Raw genomic sequence first — 16,484 nt, 5'->3', positions numbered from 1 at the left:
GAAATGCCTCACTGAATTTGGGGGTCAGGGAGGGAAGGAAAAAGCACTAAGATAATCTAGAGAGATAATATAGTACAGTAGTGACTAAGAGGCTGACTCTAGATCCAGACTACCTGCACTGGAATCCAGACTGCCACTTACTCACTGAGTAACCTTGGCTAAGTTGCCTCATTTCTGCATGCCTCAGTTTTCCACTCTGGAAAATGGGAGTACTTGTCTCTTAGGGTTATCGCAGGATTATTACTGCATTAATACTTGCAAAGCGCTTTAAAAGTTTATTAGAATAGAGTAAATCCCATATGTTAGCTATTATTGTTGACAAAAGCTGTATTCAAGTGGTAGTATGCTGAGAAATGGGACAGACTGCGCATTTCATTGGTGACCAAAGACCCAGAAATGTTAATGTAAGTGCCACAGAGAACTGGTGGTTTCCACTGGGGCTGTTCAGAGGGGAACCAGGCTTGTGGGTTGGAAGTGCTAGGTGCCACGTGGAGGAAGTAAACAAAAAGAGATTTGGGGAACAAGGGATTCTGAAGGCTGTAATTCCCCATCTGCATGGTTTTGTTGACGTTGAGGCCACAGAGGGGTGAGCATCATTCAGTTGAACAAGCAGGGCTATTGGCAGTGTCTGAGGCTTGGAGGGGCCAGCAATGGTTCTGGGCATGGCCCTTGATTTGAAGGAGCTTCCTTCCAGAGGTGGAAACGAACGTGCCCATAGATTCTGTGCCCTGGAGAGACACTGCATAGGGCAGTGGGGGAAAGAAGGAAGAAAGCAGAAGCTTAGAATGTTGTCATCTGGCCCCAGTTCCTAGTCCTTGCCTAAACTATTTGTTTGTTGCCTTAAAGTATTTCCCTCCCAAAGACAGCTACACAGAGATGCTCATGGATACAGATTCAATGCAGCAGAGCAGACTTGATTCTTCTGGATGTGAACCCTCCTGTGTGTTAGAAAGAACGTCTCTTTATGGGCTACTTTCTCTTTTGGAAAGCGAAGTGGTCAGGCTAGACAGTTTCTAAAGTTCCTTCTGGCTCTAACAGTCTCATCCTTGAGCATTGTTAATTTTACCCACATTGTTTTCACAACTTGCCAGGAATCTGGGAAGGTCTATGACACGTGGTCATTGCAGTTTTGCTGGGGCAAGGGTGTGATGAGAATGGGTCAAAGCAAAGTAAACGTTGCTTTGCTGACCACCTAGTCTCCACTCGTCCATTCCTGGCATTCCTAAACTGGGGGGTGAAGAGGGCTCTGGTCTTCTCCTGCACAATGTTGAAGTCCAGCTGTAGTACCATTTCTCCTTGGATTTAGAGAAGGAAAATGGTTCCTCCTAGGGCTCATGTTTCTTTCTTCTCCAAAAGAGACTTTTATTTTAAATCTTAGAGAAAAGCTTCACATACTCAACCACTTACCTCCACCCTAGCACAGATCCTGCTGAAATGTGGAGTGCTGGGCTACCCAAGCCCTGCTGTATCACCACCAGGCAGGTGGGATGGAGCCAGAGTTGAAGTTTGGGCAACTTTGAATTATTGTAGCTACCTTGATATATGATGTTTTTCTACGCTGTATAAAGAAGGATGGAAGGATCCTGACCTTCTACACTCCCTTCTTCTCCCAAATGAATTTCTTGTTTACTCAAGGGGGTAGACTGACAGCGAGGGAGACGGAGGGCTTCTGTGTCCACCTGGGTAGGTTGAGCAGTGGCTCAGGTGGGTGGCTCGGGGCATGTCTCTGAGAGAGGGGGTTGTCTGAGGGCCCTCAGTGGTGTGAGAGTGGAGAAGGTGGCAGGCCATACCTGTCCACTCTGAGGTGCTTTCCTTTCTTCTGTAACTAATACGCAAAAGGAGGAAGAGGAGAGTAGGCTTGAGGCCATGACAGGGAACCAAAGCTTTGTATACATAAGGTAGAGTTTTTATTGTTTACTTTTATCATTCCTATTGAAGTATAATTAACATAGATGAATTTCATGTGTTCAGTTCCATTTGTTTTAACGAAGTGATAGAACATTTCATCATTCCAGAAAGTTCCCTAGATCCCTTTCTTGTCAGTCCTGTCCCCTGTCTCTATTCCCATCCTCCCACCTAGAGGCAATCACTTTCTGACTTCTGCCATCAAAGATTACTCTCAGGGCCGTTTTTCTTTTAATTGGAATATACTTGCTTTACACTACTGTGTCCGTTTCTGCTGCGCAGCAAAATGACTCATTCATATGTATACATGTAACCCCTCTTTTTTTTGGATTTCCTTCCCATTTAGGTCACCAAAGAGAGAGCCATTTTTAAAAACACATGTACTCACTGCAACCTGTATAAATACAGGAAAGGTTACATTTTATTCAACACTTCGCCTTCAAAAATCACAAGGTGGAGTTAGGAGCAGCTTTCCTCTTCCTGTGTGCAAATCCTTTGATATGCTGGGCCTTGATGACCTCATCTCTAAAATGAGTATGATCATAATAATTCCTACCACACAGCAGAAAGTGGAAAGAGTAATAGCACACATTTATCAACCACTGACTATGTGCCAGGCACTCTTATAAACACTGCAATTCATTATCTTATTTAATCATCATGGCAACACCCTGAGATAAGTACTAATTTCCCTATTTTACACGTGACAAAACTGAAGCTCAAAGAGGTGAAGTAACTTCCTTAGTGATGGTTTGAAGTCAGAAGCCTGTGTGTCCAGGGCTTTAACCCACAGCAGATCTATGAATAAAGGACTCTTCTTAACTAATGTAACAGCCAAGCAGAAGATACTGTTAGTTTAAAGGAAGTATCTATTGGTCAGATAGTACAGTCTTCCTATTTTCTTTTTCATTTAAATATTTGCATTAAAAAATTCTGTAGCTCTTCAAGCTACATCAGTGGTTATTTGTAATTTAGAACCATAGCTGCTAAATTAAACCTTGTGTTAACAACAGAAAAGGCAGAGGAACAAGAGATCAAATTCCCAATCATCCACTGGATCACTGAAAAAGCAAGAGAGTTCCAGAAACACATCTATTTCTGCTTTATGGACTATGCCAAAGCCTTTGACTGTGTGGATCACAATAAACTGTGGACAATTCTGAAAGAGATGGGAATACCAGACCACCTGACCGGCCTCTTGAGAAACCTGTATGCAGGTCAGGAAGCAACCGTTAGAACTGGACATGGAACAACAGACTGGTTCCAAATAGGAAAAGGAGTCCGTCCAGGCTGTATATTGTCACCCTGCTTATTTAACTTATATGCAAAGTACATCATGAGAAATGCTGGGAGAGAAGAAACACAAGCTGGAATCAAGATTGCTGGGAGAAATATCAGTAACCTCAGATATGCAGATGACACCACCTTTATGGCAGAAAGTGAAGAAGAACTAAAGAGCCTCTTGATGAAAGTGAAAGAGGAGAGTGAAAAAGTTGGCTTAAAGCTCAACATTCAGAAAACTAAGATCACAGCATCCAGTCCCATGACTTCATGGCAAATAGATGGGGAAACAGTGGCTGCCTTTTCTAAAACCAGCTTGAACATCTGGAAGTTCACGGTTCATGTATTGCTGAAGCCTGGCTTGGAGAATTTTGAGCATTCCTTTACTAGCGTGTGAGATGAGTGCAATTGTGCAGTAGTTTGAGCATTCTTTGGCATTGCCTTTCTTTGGGATTGGAATGAAAACTGACCTTTTCCAGTCCTGTGGCCACTGCTGAGTTTTCCAAATTTGCCGCCATATTGAGTGCAGCACTTTCACAGCATCATTTTTCAGGATGTGAAATAGCACAACTGGAATTCCATCCCCTCCACTAGCTTTGTCCGTAGTGATGCTTTCTAAGGCCCACCTGACTTCACATTCCAGGGTATCCGGCTCTAGGTTGGTATGACTGATCACACCTTTGTGATTATCTGGGTCATGAAGATCTTTTTTGTACAGTTCTTCTGTGTATTCTTGCTACCTCTTCTTAATATCTTCTGTTTCTGTTAGGCCCATACCACTTCTGTCCTTTATTGAGCCCATTTTTGCATGCAATGTATTTTATAATTATATTTATGATTGATATGATTAATAATAGTTATTATTAATGTAATTTAAAATTGTATAACTACCATTCGAGTCCCTAACATGTATCAAGTAAATGCTCAGCATTGATATGTATTATTTCTGATCCTCACTATAACTTTGCACAACAGGCATTGTATTAGTTATATATTGCTGTATAACAAACAACCCCCAAATTAAGCAGTTTAAAACAGCAAATGTTTATTATCTCACACAGTTTCTGAAATCAGGAATCTGTGTGAGACTTAGCTTAGTGATCCATAAGATTGCTGTCAAGCTGTTGGCTGGGTCTGCAGCCCCTGAAGGCTTGACTAGGGCTGGGAGTTCTGCTTCCGGGCTCACTCAGTGACATGTGGTCATCTGTACAGGGCTGCTCACAACATGGTTCCCCCCATAGTGAGTGAGAAAGAATGCCCAAGATGGAAGCCACGATCCCATCACTTCATGGGAAATAGATGGAGAAACAGTGGAAGCAGTGTCAGACTTTATTTTTGGGGCTCCAAAATCACTGCAGATGGTGACTGCAGCCATGAAATTAAAAGACACTTACTCCTTGGAAGGAAAGTTATGACCAACCTAGATAGCGTATTCAAAAGCAGAGACATTACTTTGCCAACAAAGGTCTGTCTAGTCAAGGTTATGGTTTTTCCAGTGGTCATGTATAGATGTGAGAGTTGGACTATAAAGAAAGCTGAGCGCAGAAGAATTGATGCTTTTGAACTGTGGTGTTGGAGAAGACTCTTGAGAGTCCCTTGGACCGCAAGGAGGTCCAACTAGTCCATTCTAAAGGAGATCAGTCCTGGGTGTTCATTGGAAGGACTGATACTAAAGCTGAAACTCCAATCCTTTGGCCACCTCATGCGAAGAGCTGACTCATTGGAAAAGACCCTGATGCTGGGAGGGATTGGGGGCAGGAAGAGAAGGGGACGACAGAGGATGAGATGGCTGGATGACATCACCGACTCTATAAACATGAGTTTGAGTGAACTCTGGGAGTTGGTGATGGACAGGGAGGCCTGGCGTGCTGCAATTCATGGGGTCGCAGAGTTGGACGCGTCTGAGCAACTGAACTGAACTAAACTGAAACTCTTAGGAATTACTCTTCTAATAGCTTTCATATATAAAATCCAGTAGTGTTAATTGTACTTGGGCTGTACATTATTTCCCTGTTACTTATTTATCTTCAAACTAGATGTTTGTACATATTGACCACCTTTACCTAATTTCTCATCCCTTCATCTCTTGCCTCTGGTAGAACAAATTTGATCTCTTTTTCTATGAGTTTGTTTTTGAAGTGTAATTGACCTACAAGCTATGTTATTTCCTTGTACACAACACAGTGATTCTATATTTCTATACATTTTGAAATGATGACCATGATAAGCATAGTTTTCATCTGTCATGATATGAAATATCACATAATTTTTGACTATCTTCCTCATAGTACATTTCATTCCCATGAGTCATTTATTTTATAACTGGAGGTTTATACATCTTCATCTCCCTCACCTATTTCTCTCCTTCCCTCACCCACTTCCCATCTGGTCACCACCTGTTCTGTGTATCTAGACTCTGTTTCTGTTTAGTTATGTTTCTTCATTTGTTTTGCTTTTTAGATTCCACATATAAGTGAAATCATATGGTATTTGTCTTTCTCTGTCTGATTTATTTCATTTTACCATAATGCCCTCTAGGTTCATCCATGTTATTACAAATGACAGAATTTCATTCTTTTTTATGGCCAAGTAATATTCCACTGCACGCACACGCGCGCACACACACACACACACACACACACACACACACACTTAGGCACTTTGCTTCCATATCTTAGCTATTGAAAATAATATTGCAGTGAACATAGGGGTGCCTATATCTTTTCAAAGTAGTGTTTTTATTATTTTTGAGTAAATACCCAGGAATGGAATTGCTGGATCATATGGTAGTTTTATTTTTAATTTTTTGAGGAATCTCTATACTATTTTCCATAGTGACTACACCAGTTTACATTCCTGTCAACAGTGCATGAGGGTACCTTTTCCCCACATTTTGCCAACACTTATTATTTGTTGTCTTTTTGATAATAGCCATTCTGACAAGTGTGAGGTGATATCCCACTGTGGTTTTGGTTTGCATTTCCATGGTAACTAGTGATGTCAAACATCTTTCATGTGCCTGTTGGCTGTCTGTATGTCTTTTTGGAAAAATGTCTCTTCAGGTCGTCTGCCTATTTTTCAATTAGGTTTCCTTTTTTGGATGTTGACTTGTTATAAGTTCTTTGTTTATTTTGGATATTAACCTTTTGTTGGATATACCATTTGCAAATCTTCTCCCATTCAGTAGATGACTTTTTCATTTTGTTTATAATTTCCTTTTCTGGGCAAGAATTTTCTTGTTTGATATAGTTCCATCTGTTTATTTTTGTTTTCCTTGCCTGCAAACACATATCCGAAAAAATATTGCTAAGACTGATGTTAAAGAGCATACTACCTATGTTTTCTTCTAAATGTTTTATGATTTCAAGTCTTATGTTTAAGTCTTTAATCTGTTTTGGTGTTAAAGTAAATGTTCTGATATAGGAGTACATCAGTAGTGTTCTGCTTGCGTATGAATGAAGCTACCAGCAAGGGAAGATTTTTGCTTTTCTCTTCTAGGGTAAGTGTAGTACCATTTTAAAATATTTTGAGATCTGTGGAGGACACTAATAAACCACGTGAAAGTCTAGTCATGTTTGAGATTCTAGAGGATTGGTGTGTAGATGATGTTTTTGCAGACCATCCCAAGCCACCCTGGCTTACCACATCCAGAAAAGGACATTTTTATAGTTGCCTCCTCTGCAACAGGACCTGACCACTGGGATAAATTTCCCTGTCATGACCTACTTAAGGAAATTTCATTTTAGGGAAAGAATTCAGGGAGATTATATGGTCTCTAGCTGGCCCATTAAACTGTAAATATTTAGGCACTATTTAATGTATGTACCAAGCAAATAATAAAAGTTATGCATACTTCTCAAGCTCCTTTGCTTTGGAGAGCTCAGAGTATCTTACAGAAATAGGAAGATATCACCTGTCTTGTCTTGTTCACCAATTCCTTCATCTTATTATTAATTTGCCAAATTGTCCTACTACTTCAAGGGAATTCTTTATTCAGTCTACTCATTCATTTAACATTTATTTTATACTTACTCTGTGCTAGAAGTAATGGGTATAAAATTCCATAATAGATGGGAATTAAGATGAAAAAGGTAAATTTCCTGCCTTCAGGGTGCTCATAGTCCAAAGGGAGATTCTCATGAAGAGGCAATCAACCCAAGGTGATTTTTCATTTATTATAAATCACAGGGGAAGCTTCTTTATTCTGGATAGGAGATGCTGGAAGGTTTCCCAGAGGTAATGAGGAAGAGTTAGCTAAAAGAAGAAGCAATGGCAAGAAAATAGAAGACGAGGATAGTGATGGAGGAATTCCAGGCAGAGGGAATCATTCATAAAGACCCAAAAGTGAGAGGCAGAATGGCCTACTTGGGAATAACAAGTTGTCTGGACCTTAGCTGACGACTCTGTCTTCCACAGAGATAGCAGAATATTATATTTCTCTAGAACTGTTCCAAATACAAGCATGCATTTACCCCCAAGAGATACAATATATAGTAAAGAGCTCAGAAATGATGATAGCTTATATTAATATTATTATTTTTAACACCATGACTGATAATATTTTAAAACTGCATTTTCTGCTTGGTATTCATCATGGCCCTTGGGAACAGACATCTAGGACACATTATGGGTTCACCATGAGTATCTTGTAGCCCACTGCTTCCTGGTAATCAGCCCCACCAAATGCTCATTCTCTCAATGTTCTGCAGATTTGCAGCAGTCACAGGGTCCAGTTTGGGGAAAAGTTCTGTGTTTGATTTATAACATAAACATTTCCATCTCTGCATCATGAGGGCCCTGTTAAAAATAGCAACATAAAAAGCTTTTTTGTGTGTGGTGAGTTAGAAATCCCCCAGAGACTGTCAAAGAGTGATACATATAAAGATACTTTCAAAAAATTATTACAAGTGAAGTGAGTGGAGGGTGGTGGTGGCACTGAGCTCATGGATGTGGTTTACCTGAAAAACACCTCACAGGAAGACTTGCAGGTTGCCTAGGACTTTCATTTCAGAATTTGCAAGTCAAAGAAAAAAGATACTGTCACCTTTAGTTTGTTTAAGCCACTTTGCCATTTGTGATTTTTTTTTCTTTTTATTATTTTAAAAATAATAAATGTTTTTACTTTTTAATGGGCCGAGAATTGTGCTAGGTGCTAAAGATGCAAAGATGATTAAGACATGGTCCATTTTCTTGAGACTCTCAGAGCCTAAGGGGTGAAGAAGTACAAAGAATCATGAGGATTCAGGGCAAAGATGAATGTGTGCAGGGGAGAGCTTCATCCCTCACTGGGAGGACAGAGGAGGCTCTGGAGAAGATGACAGCAAGTTGAGTCTGAAAAGATGAGGAAAAATCCGTCTGACCCAGAGGCCTAAGCGTCTTTAAACACAAGAAATAAACCTACTGTGGTTTATGAAGAATGGTTTGTCAAGAGCCATAACAGTTTATATTCCTATGAGCACCTTTAAGTATATCAGAGATGACCATCTACCTTGTGAGCTATAGCTATGTTTATTGTCTATTTCACAGATGAGAAAGCCTGAGAAGGCATGGTTGAAGAAATGTTATTTCCCCAAGGTCACCAAGCAGTGACTCTAAGCCTGAAACCCCACATTCTTTTTCTTACTGTAAAACCCACGCTTGTGCAAGTCTCTATTGGACTCGAACCAGCAGTCCTGGGTTTGGCCCAGCTCTGCCACCACTAATGAGCCCCATGAACTTGGAAAAGTTGCCAGAGTTCTCTAAACTTTTGGTGTCTCATCTGTAGGATGGAGAGAGTAGGATTTGAGAACCCCTGCCCCCACCCCCAGCTGAGATTCCTAGAAACAGAACCAGGAAGACAGCTGGGGGGTGAGGGTGGGGGGTGACAGGAGAGATTATCAGCTGCTGTCACAAAGACTAGCTTTGTGGCAAGCTTGGTTGCCCAAAGGCACAGGCCCTCCCTCCTGCCCAGGTGCTATGAAACCACTGTGTTTGGGCTCATCACTTGCCTTTGCCAAGGACCAAATGGCAGAAGAAAGCAAAAAGCAGGATGGCATATTTCAGAATGGATTCATTTTAATGGCGTCAGCCACAGAGGGTACGGTTTCCCTGGCTTAACAGTGGTGGACACGGTGTACAGTGGGAGGGGCGTTTCTTTAAGGGGCGGTCGACTGTGTGTTAAGGCAGTAAACATCTGGGCACAGTGTCGCTGGGAGGATTTTGTATTGAGAGGGCAGTGAGGCGTGAAACCTCAGACTTCTGCGGTACTTCCTGCTACCAAAGTGATGTCAGAGGCATGCTGTTCCCAGATCTGGTCCCGATTTCTCAAGTTCTGCTTCCACGGTGTGGCAAGAGGAGGAGGAGGCACAGGAAAATCTAATTTCTAGGAGGGTACACATAAAGGTGGGGCTGAGAGAGGGAAAAAAGGATGTGTTAAATTTGGCCTTGAAGATAATTACTCGTTTCTGACAGCTTATATGTCAGGTGAAAGGAAGCTGATTTTTGGCTTTTTTATTTCAAATATATCTCTATGACGTCTACATAAAAGAGTTTTGGGTTTTGTGTGTATGTGTCTTTGTTTTGTTTACTGACTAGGTAGGGACTCCCTTCTTCTTTAGATTTATAGGCTTTAGTGTTTCTAGGAAATAAGAGAAATAACAATCTTTTCTTTCAATTAATAAAATCCAAAGTATTAGTAATCTCTGGTAGTGCTATGCAAGTGGGTCGACATTCGTGTTCTAAAAGTTTATAAGAGAAAACACTTTGATGGTGTTGGTAAATGGCCAGTATGTTGCTCTCTGCAGTAACCATTCTCATTCATTCGTTCATTCATTTACATATAACCTCTCACCCCCTGCACACATCACACACATCTTACATTTGTACAATTAAATGTGTGGCGTTTATTCCTATTGTGCTTATTCTTGGGATTCTTTAGCACAGGGGAGATTTCTGGGCTAGCTGGGTTTAAAAAAAAAAAAAAAGGCAGGAGGAGCAAAGAGGATCTGATTCTTCATTGTTTACACACAGAAACCACTGCCACTGCCCTATGCATAATCCCTCCTTCAGGGCAACGGATTAGTGAGTTGGCAAAGTGGGGAAGACGGAAATGGTAGTTACAAATATTGTGCAAATTGTAGAATAAAAGCTGGTTTTCATTTGAGTTGGCCATTAGGTTGGAATCTGTTTGGCCAGAAGGTCAAAACCCTTTCTCTGGCAAGCGCATTACATCTTAAACATATTTTCTTTATTTTGTCAAATAGACTAAGGTCCTTGAAATCCTTGACGGGAGTGTGGGAAATCCTACAGTACTTGTTTTTCCTTGGTCCAGAAGACTCTTGGACGTGAATTATATGAGATTTTTAGGTCATGTTATTTAAGCCAGCTTTGACTACCTTTAAAAAATAAGTATTTGAAGGACATATAACATTAATAAACTCTTACAGCATTAAAAAACTCTTACAGTATTTTTTATATAAGCATGTGATTTGATGAGAGTTTGGGAAAAATTATAGCACATTTTAGAAAAAACCTTATAATCCCTCAAGGTAGAGATGGCAACCAACCAATAGCATGGTAGATGGCTGATGGAAGTCCTTGGACAGAATGAGCAGAGTGTTGCATTCTTGTCATAGGTTTGTGTTCTTTGAACATAGGTCTTATTACTCAGATTTAGAAATGTGCATAATAGTTCTCCACATTCTTCTTCATTGTCTCTGGTTAGGTAGTGGGTATAATTTTGTCTTTAAGTTGGCTACATTTTTGGACTTGACACTGTGAGTAAAGGCTAACATCTACCACACACAAATAAGCCCTGTATCTTGGTCTCATTAAAAAGATGATTAGACCTTAGAAAGAGGACCGTCCATATTTACCAAGTTGGAGTTTAGAGTTGGGACAGATGGAGTCAAACTAAGATTCTGTGGTTCCCCTACAGAAAATGTAACAACCAAGAATTGATAACCACTCATCTCAATGTGCTGTTAGTTTCTTTCTGAAGTCACTGAATCACAGACTCAGCTGATAGAAAATTGCAAGGTACTTTGTCCGTCTCTTCCCCCTCTCGTTTTACCATAAGGGATCGAGGCTCAGAAAGAAGGAATCACTGGCCCTGAAGACTTAGCTATTAAATTGACTTTTTCTTTCGAACATAGTTGGGAATTTTTAGAATTTTTTTCTTTTCATCTTGAGTCTAGATTCACTATGATTTTCCTTCTATTTTATCTTCTCTTATTTTCTTTGAGACTGGGTGTGGTTTCTGCTCAGAAAATGACACCCATGGATGTCATGGAGATGGCTTCTATGAAATTAGAGCTATGACTGGGTCCAAGATGGCCTCTGTTCAGCACAGCTGATCACAAGGTCTCTAGAGGGACTTAGGGGTCATGACATCCAACCTCGGGCATGATGCATTCTTCCATCCACAGTGTTCCAAATTGGTTAATTCCTTGATCCTTCATTCACAGTATGCTTCCTCTTTAACCAAAACAGCCAAGCCCATTATTAAACAAGTTTCATATTATGTCCTTTTCATTGAATAATTCTACCATATTATCAAAGAAACATACAAGTAAATAACACGTGCACTTTCTAAAGTTGTTTTGATAGCAGGTAGAATTTTAAAACTTCTTTAGCACCTGAATCACCTGAGCTTTGCTTGAATTGTGGTGGCATTTCTGGGACTGTGAGCAGGAGCCCTCCAACATTGGTTTATGTTCAATAACTTCAATGCTATGCTATCTGAAACCTGCTCCAATATATACTGGTTCCTCTTTTACTCTGAATGACTTCCTCAACACTTGAGAATGCTTCTTCTTTTTCCTCTTCATTTTAAGTTGACTAAAAAATCACTGGCATGATCCTTCCTCATCTAATCAAGGAACTGGTTTCTGTTTCCTAGTAATGAAATCAGGGTAAGATGGTGATGTTGGCAAAGCACTGGAACTCACTGGCAGAATACTGGGTGGAAACTGACTAGTCCCTGATTCTTTTATGAGACAACTTGAAACTTCTTACAAGCAGGGGTGAGCCAGTCACAGGAAATGTTGAGTGGTATGTGACCACATTTAACCTTCTGCTCCATGGAAGCTGCTGTCTGTAAAGCCTCTTAAATATGCCTTCCACATTCCCACTTCACCTTGGAGCCTTATTCCAAGATGCCAAATAAAAGGACCGGAGTTCGAATTCTGACTTTCTATTAATTACTAGCTGTTGAGCTTGGGTAAATTCCTTAATCTCTTGAAGGTTAATAATAGCTACCCCAGAGAGGTAGCTATGTGTCAAATGAAGTCATAGGTGTGGAAATGCTTTGTGAGTTCTACAAGGTCATAAAAAAAAGCATGCTGTTATTATTAACAGTATTTTCAGTAGAATTTTCCTGACCACTTCACCTCTCAGGCTTTTGCCTTTGTCTGCACTTGCTGTTGCTACTGCCCTTTGACCCTTTTATCTACCCATCTATGATGCTAGTTAACCCATCCCCAGAATAGAGCTAGTCTGTCTGGCCAGTCTGTAGTTCTAATATTTTAAAGTTAATTTTGTGCTATTTTTAGAATATAAAATATCCTTTGATAAAATAAAAGAATAAACCATATGCCTAGCATATATACATTTTAAAGAATAAAACAATGTTTTGTTGTTTAGCCGCTAAGTCCTGTCTGACTCTGCGACCCCATGAACTGTAGCTCGCCAAGCTCCTCTGTCCATGGAATTTTCCAGGCAAGAAGAGTGGAGTGAGTTGCCATTTCCTTCTCCAGGGGATCTTCCCAACCCAGGGATCTAACCTGCATCTCCTGCATGGGCAGATGGATTGTTTAGCTGAGTTCCCAGCTAAATTAAAAACAAACAAACAAACATGTATTAGTCAACATTTATTGACTGCTTATGAAATGCTTGACATTGTGCCCTGTCTTGGAAATATCCAGACAAATAAGCCAGTCCCTGTCAGAAAATAACTCCCTACCTGGGGTTGCGGGGCAGAGGGCAGGGTTTGTATTGAATGCACAGACAAAGAGGGAGAGAGGCTTTTCTACCTGGTGAGATTCAGCTATATTCGGGAAGTGTTCTTATTCTAGATTGTTAGTGCTGAGTTGTTTCAGTGGTGTCTAACTCTTTGCGACCCTAGGGACTGTAGCGCACCAGACTTCTATATCCAGGGATTCTCCAGGCAAGAACACTGGAATGGGTTGCCATGCCCTCCTACAGGGGATCTTCCCTGCCTAGGGATCAAACCCATGTCTCTTACATTTCCTGCATTGGGAGGCGGATTCTTTACTGCTGGCGCCAGCTGGGACGCCCCCTAGGCTGTTAAGTCATTTGCTATTTTAAATTATTTTGGAGGTTTGTTTTCTTGTTTCTCAGTTCTCCCATTCTTTTCTAATATATGAACTCAGTGAGTCTTGGAGCTATACCTTCATTAAACGTTTTTTTGAGCACTTACCATTACCAATATAATGTCAGATCCAGGAGGGCACAGGTCTTTATTTCTCTTGTTCACTGATATATCCCTAGAATAATCTCAGGAATGTAATATATAAAATGATATATATTAATGTGTTAATGTAATATTAATAAATATTTGTTAAATAAACTGTCACATTGCATTAGTTCAGCTAGTACTAGCTGTCATAACTGAATCCTTAAAAATTCAATGGCTTCATATAACCAAAATATGAATATTTGTAGTGGATTGGGAGACTGCTCCATACAGTTATTCAAGGACCAAGTTGATGGAGGTTCTGCCATCCTCAACTTGTGGCTTCTACAATTATATTAACACATCACCAATCTCCAGCCAGCAGACAGGAGAGGGAGAATGTGAAGGGTTACAAGGAGGGTGTTTTGGGCCAGAGCTCAGTTCATTACCTTAGTGCATTTAGACGACTGGTGTGGGGCTGGGGGACAAAACGTGTAGCTCTTTCTTGGCCACTTCCTGTCAATAACTGCATCGTGAAAGGGACTCACAATTCTTGGACACCTGGCCATCTCTGCCTTATAAATAAGACACCATTTGTCTCCCGTTGACATGTGGGTCTCCCATAACCTGGGAGCTCCTTTGGGGCGAAGGATCCATCTTATCCACTCTGTCCTTAGTTCTCAGCACACTGTGATAGTTCAAAAATATTTTCTGAATTGAAATCAGTAGTTTTTCTGTTGGGTACCTGGCACCATAATCAGTTCAGTTCAGTTGCTCAGTCATGTCCAACCCTTTGCAACCCCACAGACTGCAGCACATCAGGCCTCCCTGTCCATCACTGACTCCTGGAGTTTACTCAAACTCATGTCCATTGCGTTGGTGATGCCACCCAACCATCTTATCCTCTTCATCCCCTTCTCTTCCTGCCTTCAATATTTCCCAGCATCAGGATCTTTTCAAATGAGTCAGTCCTTTGCATCAGATGGCCAAAAGATTGGAGTTTCAGCTTCAGCATTAGTCCTTCCAATGCATACTCAGGACTGATTTCCTTTAGGATGAGCTGGTTGGATCTCCTTGCAGTTCAAGGGACTCTCAAGAGTGTTCTCCAACACCACAGTTCAAAAGAATCAATTCTTCAGCACTCAGCTTTCTTTATACTCCAACTCTCACATCCATGCATGACTACTGGAAAAACCATAGCTTTGACTAGATGGACCTTTGTTGGCAAAGTCATGTCTCTGCTTTTTAATATGCTGTCTAGGTTGGTCATAACTTTTCTTTCAAGGAGCAAGCATCTTTTGAATGCATGGCTGCAGTCACCATCTGCAGTCAATTTTTGTTGAAAGAATTTTAAAAAGGAAAGAATAAAGGAATAAGAAGCTATTTGCTACAATAAAAGTGTGCCAAGTCTGTTACCTGGTGCTAATATGGTTAAGTATTTAATAAAGAATTATTAGAAAAAGGAGGGGAATAGAGAAAAAGAGAATAGAAGGAAGGAGAGAGTAGGAAGGAGAGATAAGACAGAAGGGGTGAGAGAGGAGGGAAGGAGAGAAGAAGGGGCCTGGCATGAATGGGAGAAGGAGAGAGATAGAAAAAGTGCAAGAGGGGAAAAAGAGAAGGAGAGGAAGGTGGGGGGAGGAGGAGGAAGGAGGAAAGAAAGAGAACACAGCAGGTTCCTGAGAGGTGAGCTCTGAGGCCTGATCCTCAATAAAGAGAAGGATTTCCCCAGCTGGGAGGTCAAGGAAGGCTGCCCAGAGCAGTCTTGCTCCTTGGCTTCAGCCCATCCTGGTCTCCCTGCTTAACTTCTGTGACTTTATGATCTGCCCACCCTAACACAGGACAGAAATATCTCCCTGCCCTGTGATGGGGAAATGAAGTTCATAAATCTCCTGGCAAGTTTGTGCTTCTCTATGGAGACGGTACATAAAGTACCCCCGCCACCCACGGAGAAGCACCAGGAGAGGCAGAGCGCTCAGTCACAGGCGACCAGCTCCCCCGCCCAGGCACACTTCCCGCCTGCAGGTTGGAGGGTACAGATCTGGGGCGTGGAGCCACTGGCCTCCAAGGGCCCGAGAATACTGTGTTTATTTTGCCTCTCTAATCAGTCTCTCTTGCTTCTGGCTCATTGAGTTTCCCCACAAGATCCACATTGAGAAGTTTTTTGGGATGTGATTGATGGCAGCTGCACACACAGGCGCGGGTGTATGGTGCTCAGATGCCTAGCAGAGTCCTGGACCACAAACCCAGGGCTGTTACTGCAGCCTTACCAGGTACATGCAGGCACTGGAAGTGTTTGCCTTTGTTTCTTTTGTGCCTTTAACATTTCGCCTCTTTTTGCCTCCTGAATTTGCACATTCATGGAGTATGATACATTTTACAAGGTGCTATCACATGCGCTTTTGCAGTGTTCTTCCAAGGTGATGTTCATATACTTGTCTATAGATGAGGAAACTGAGACCCAGAAGGGTTCAGCATCTTATCCATGGTGCCTGACATCACTCCACCTTGTTCAGAGCCTTCACCCAAGCCTCTTTACAACAACGAACGATGCATGGGCTTGCTGTCACAGATGTAGTCCTTAGCTCTGAAGGGCATTCATGGAAATGTGTTTGGATGACCAGAGTCTAAGAGTGAATTTAACTTTGAGAGTTGGAAAAGCAATGATCTTTGTTCTCTGAATAGATACCTTCTGCTGACTTGGGTTTTAGAAAATTCTTCTAATTTCCATGTATGACTTTACAGAATACTTGGTACTGCTGTAAAATTGCTAAAACCGTAAATGGTCACTCTTGGTTTTAAATATCAAACCAGATGAAGGGATGGAGAGACTTCTCAATGTTAGAGGAGGGAAAATCATTTAAATAGCAGAATGGACACCATATGGTAGTTTTTTCTTTTTTTCTTT

At 41.2% G+C, this 16,484-nt stretch overlaps 1 protein-coding gene and 1 long non-coding RNA gene across 2 annotated transcripts in view; both read left to right on the top strand.

Moving 5' to 3' along the window:
* Window positions 1-16,484, top strand: part of ROR1 (receptor tyrosine kinase like orphan receptor 1) — a 469,844-nt gene that overhangs the window by 123,840 nt on the left and 329,520 nt on the right. The gene's annotated exons all lie outside the window — the stretch shown is intronic.
* The window catches only part of LOC139182220 (uncharacterized), a 163,978-nt gene that overhangs the window by 123,306 nt on the left and 24,188 nt on the right, over window positions 1-16,484 (top strand). Inside the window, exon 2 of the long non-coding RNA XR_011565849.1 lies at window positions 1-16,484. This exon is cut by the window's left edge and continues 87,461 nt beyond it; it is cut by the window's right edge and continues 24,188 nt beyond it. This is a non-coding gene — a long non-coding RNA (uncharacterized lncRNA).

The sequence above is a fragment of the Bos indicus genome, chromosome 3 (genome assembly GCF_029378745.1).
Source record: "Bos indicus isolate NIAB-ARS_2022 breed Sahiwal x Tharparkar chromosome 3, NIAB-ARS_B.indTharparkar_mat_pri_1.0, whole genome shotgun sequence".
Lineage (NCBI taxonomy): Eukaryota > Metazoa > Chordata > Mammalia > Artiodactyla > Bovidae > Bos > Bos indicus.
This window is presented reverse-complemented; position numbering and strand designations above follow the sequence as displayed.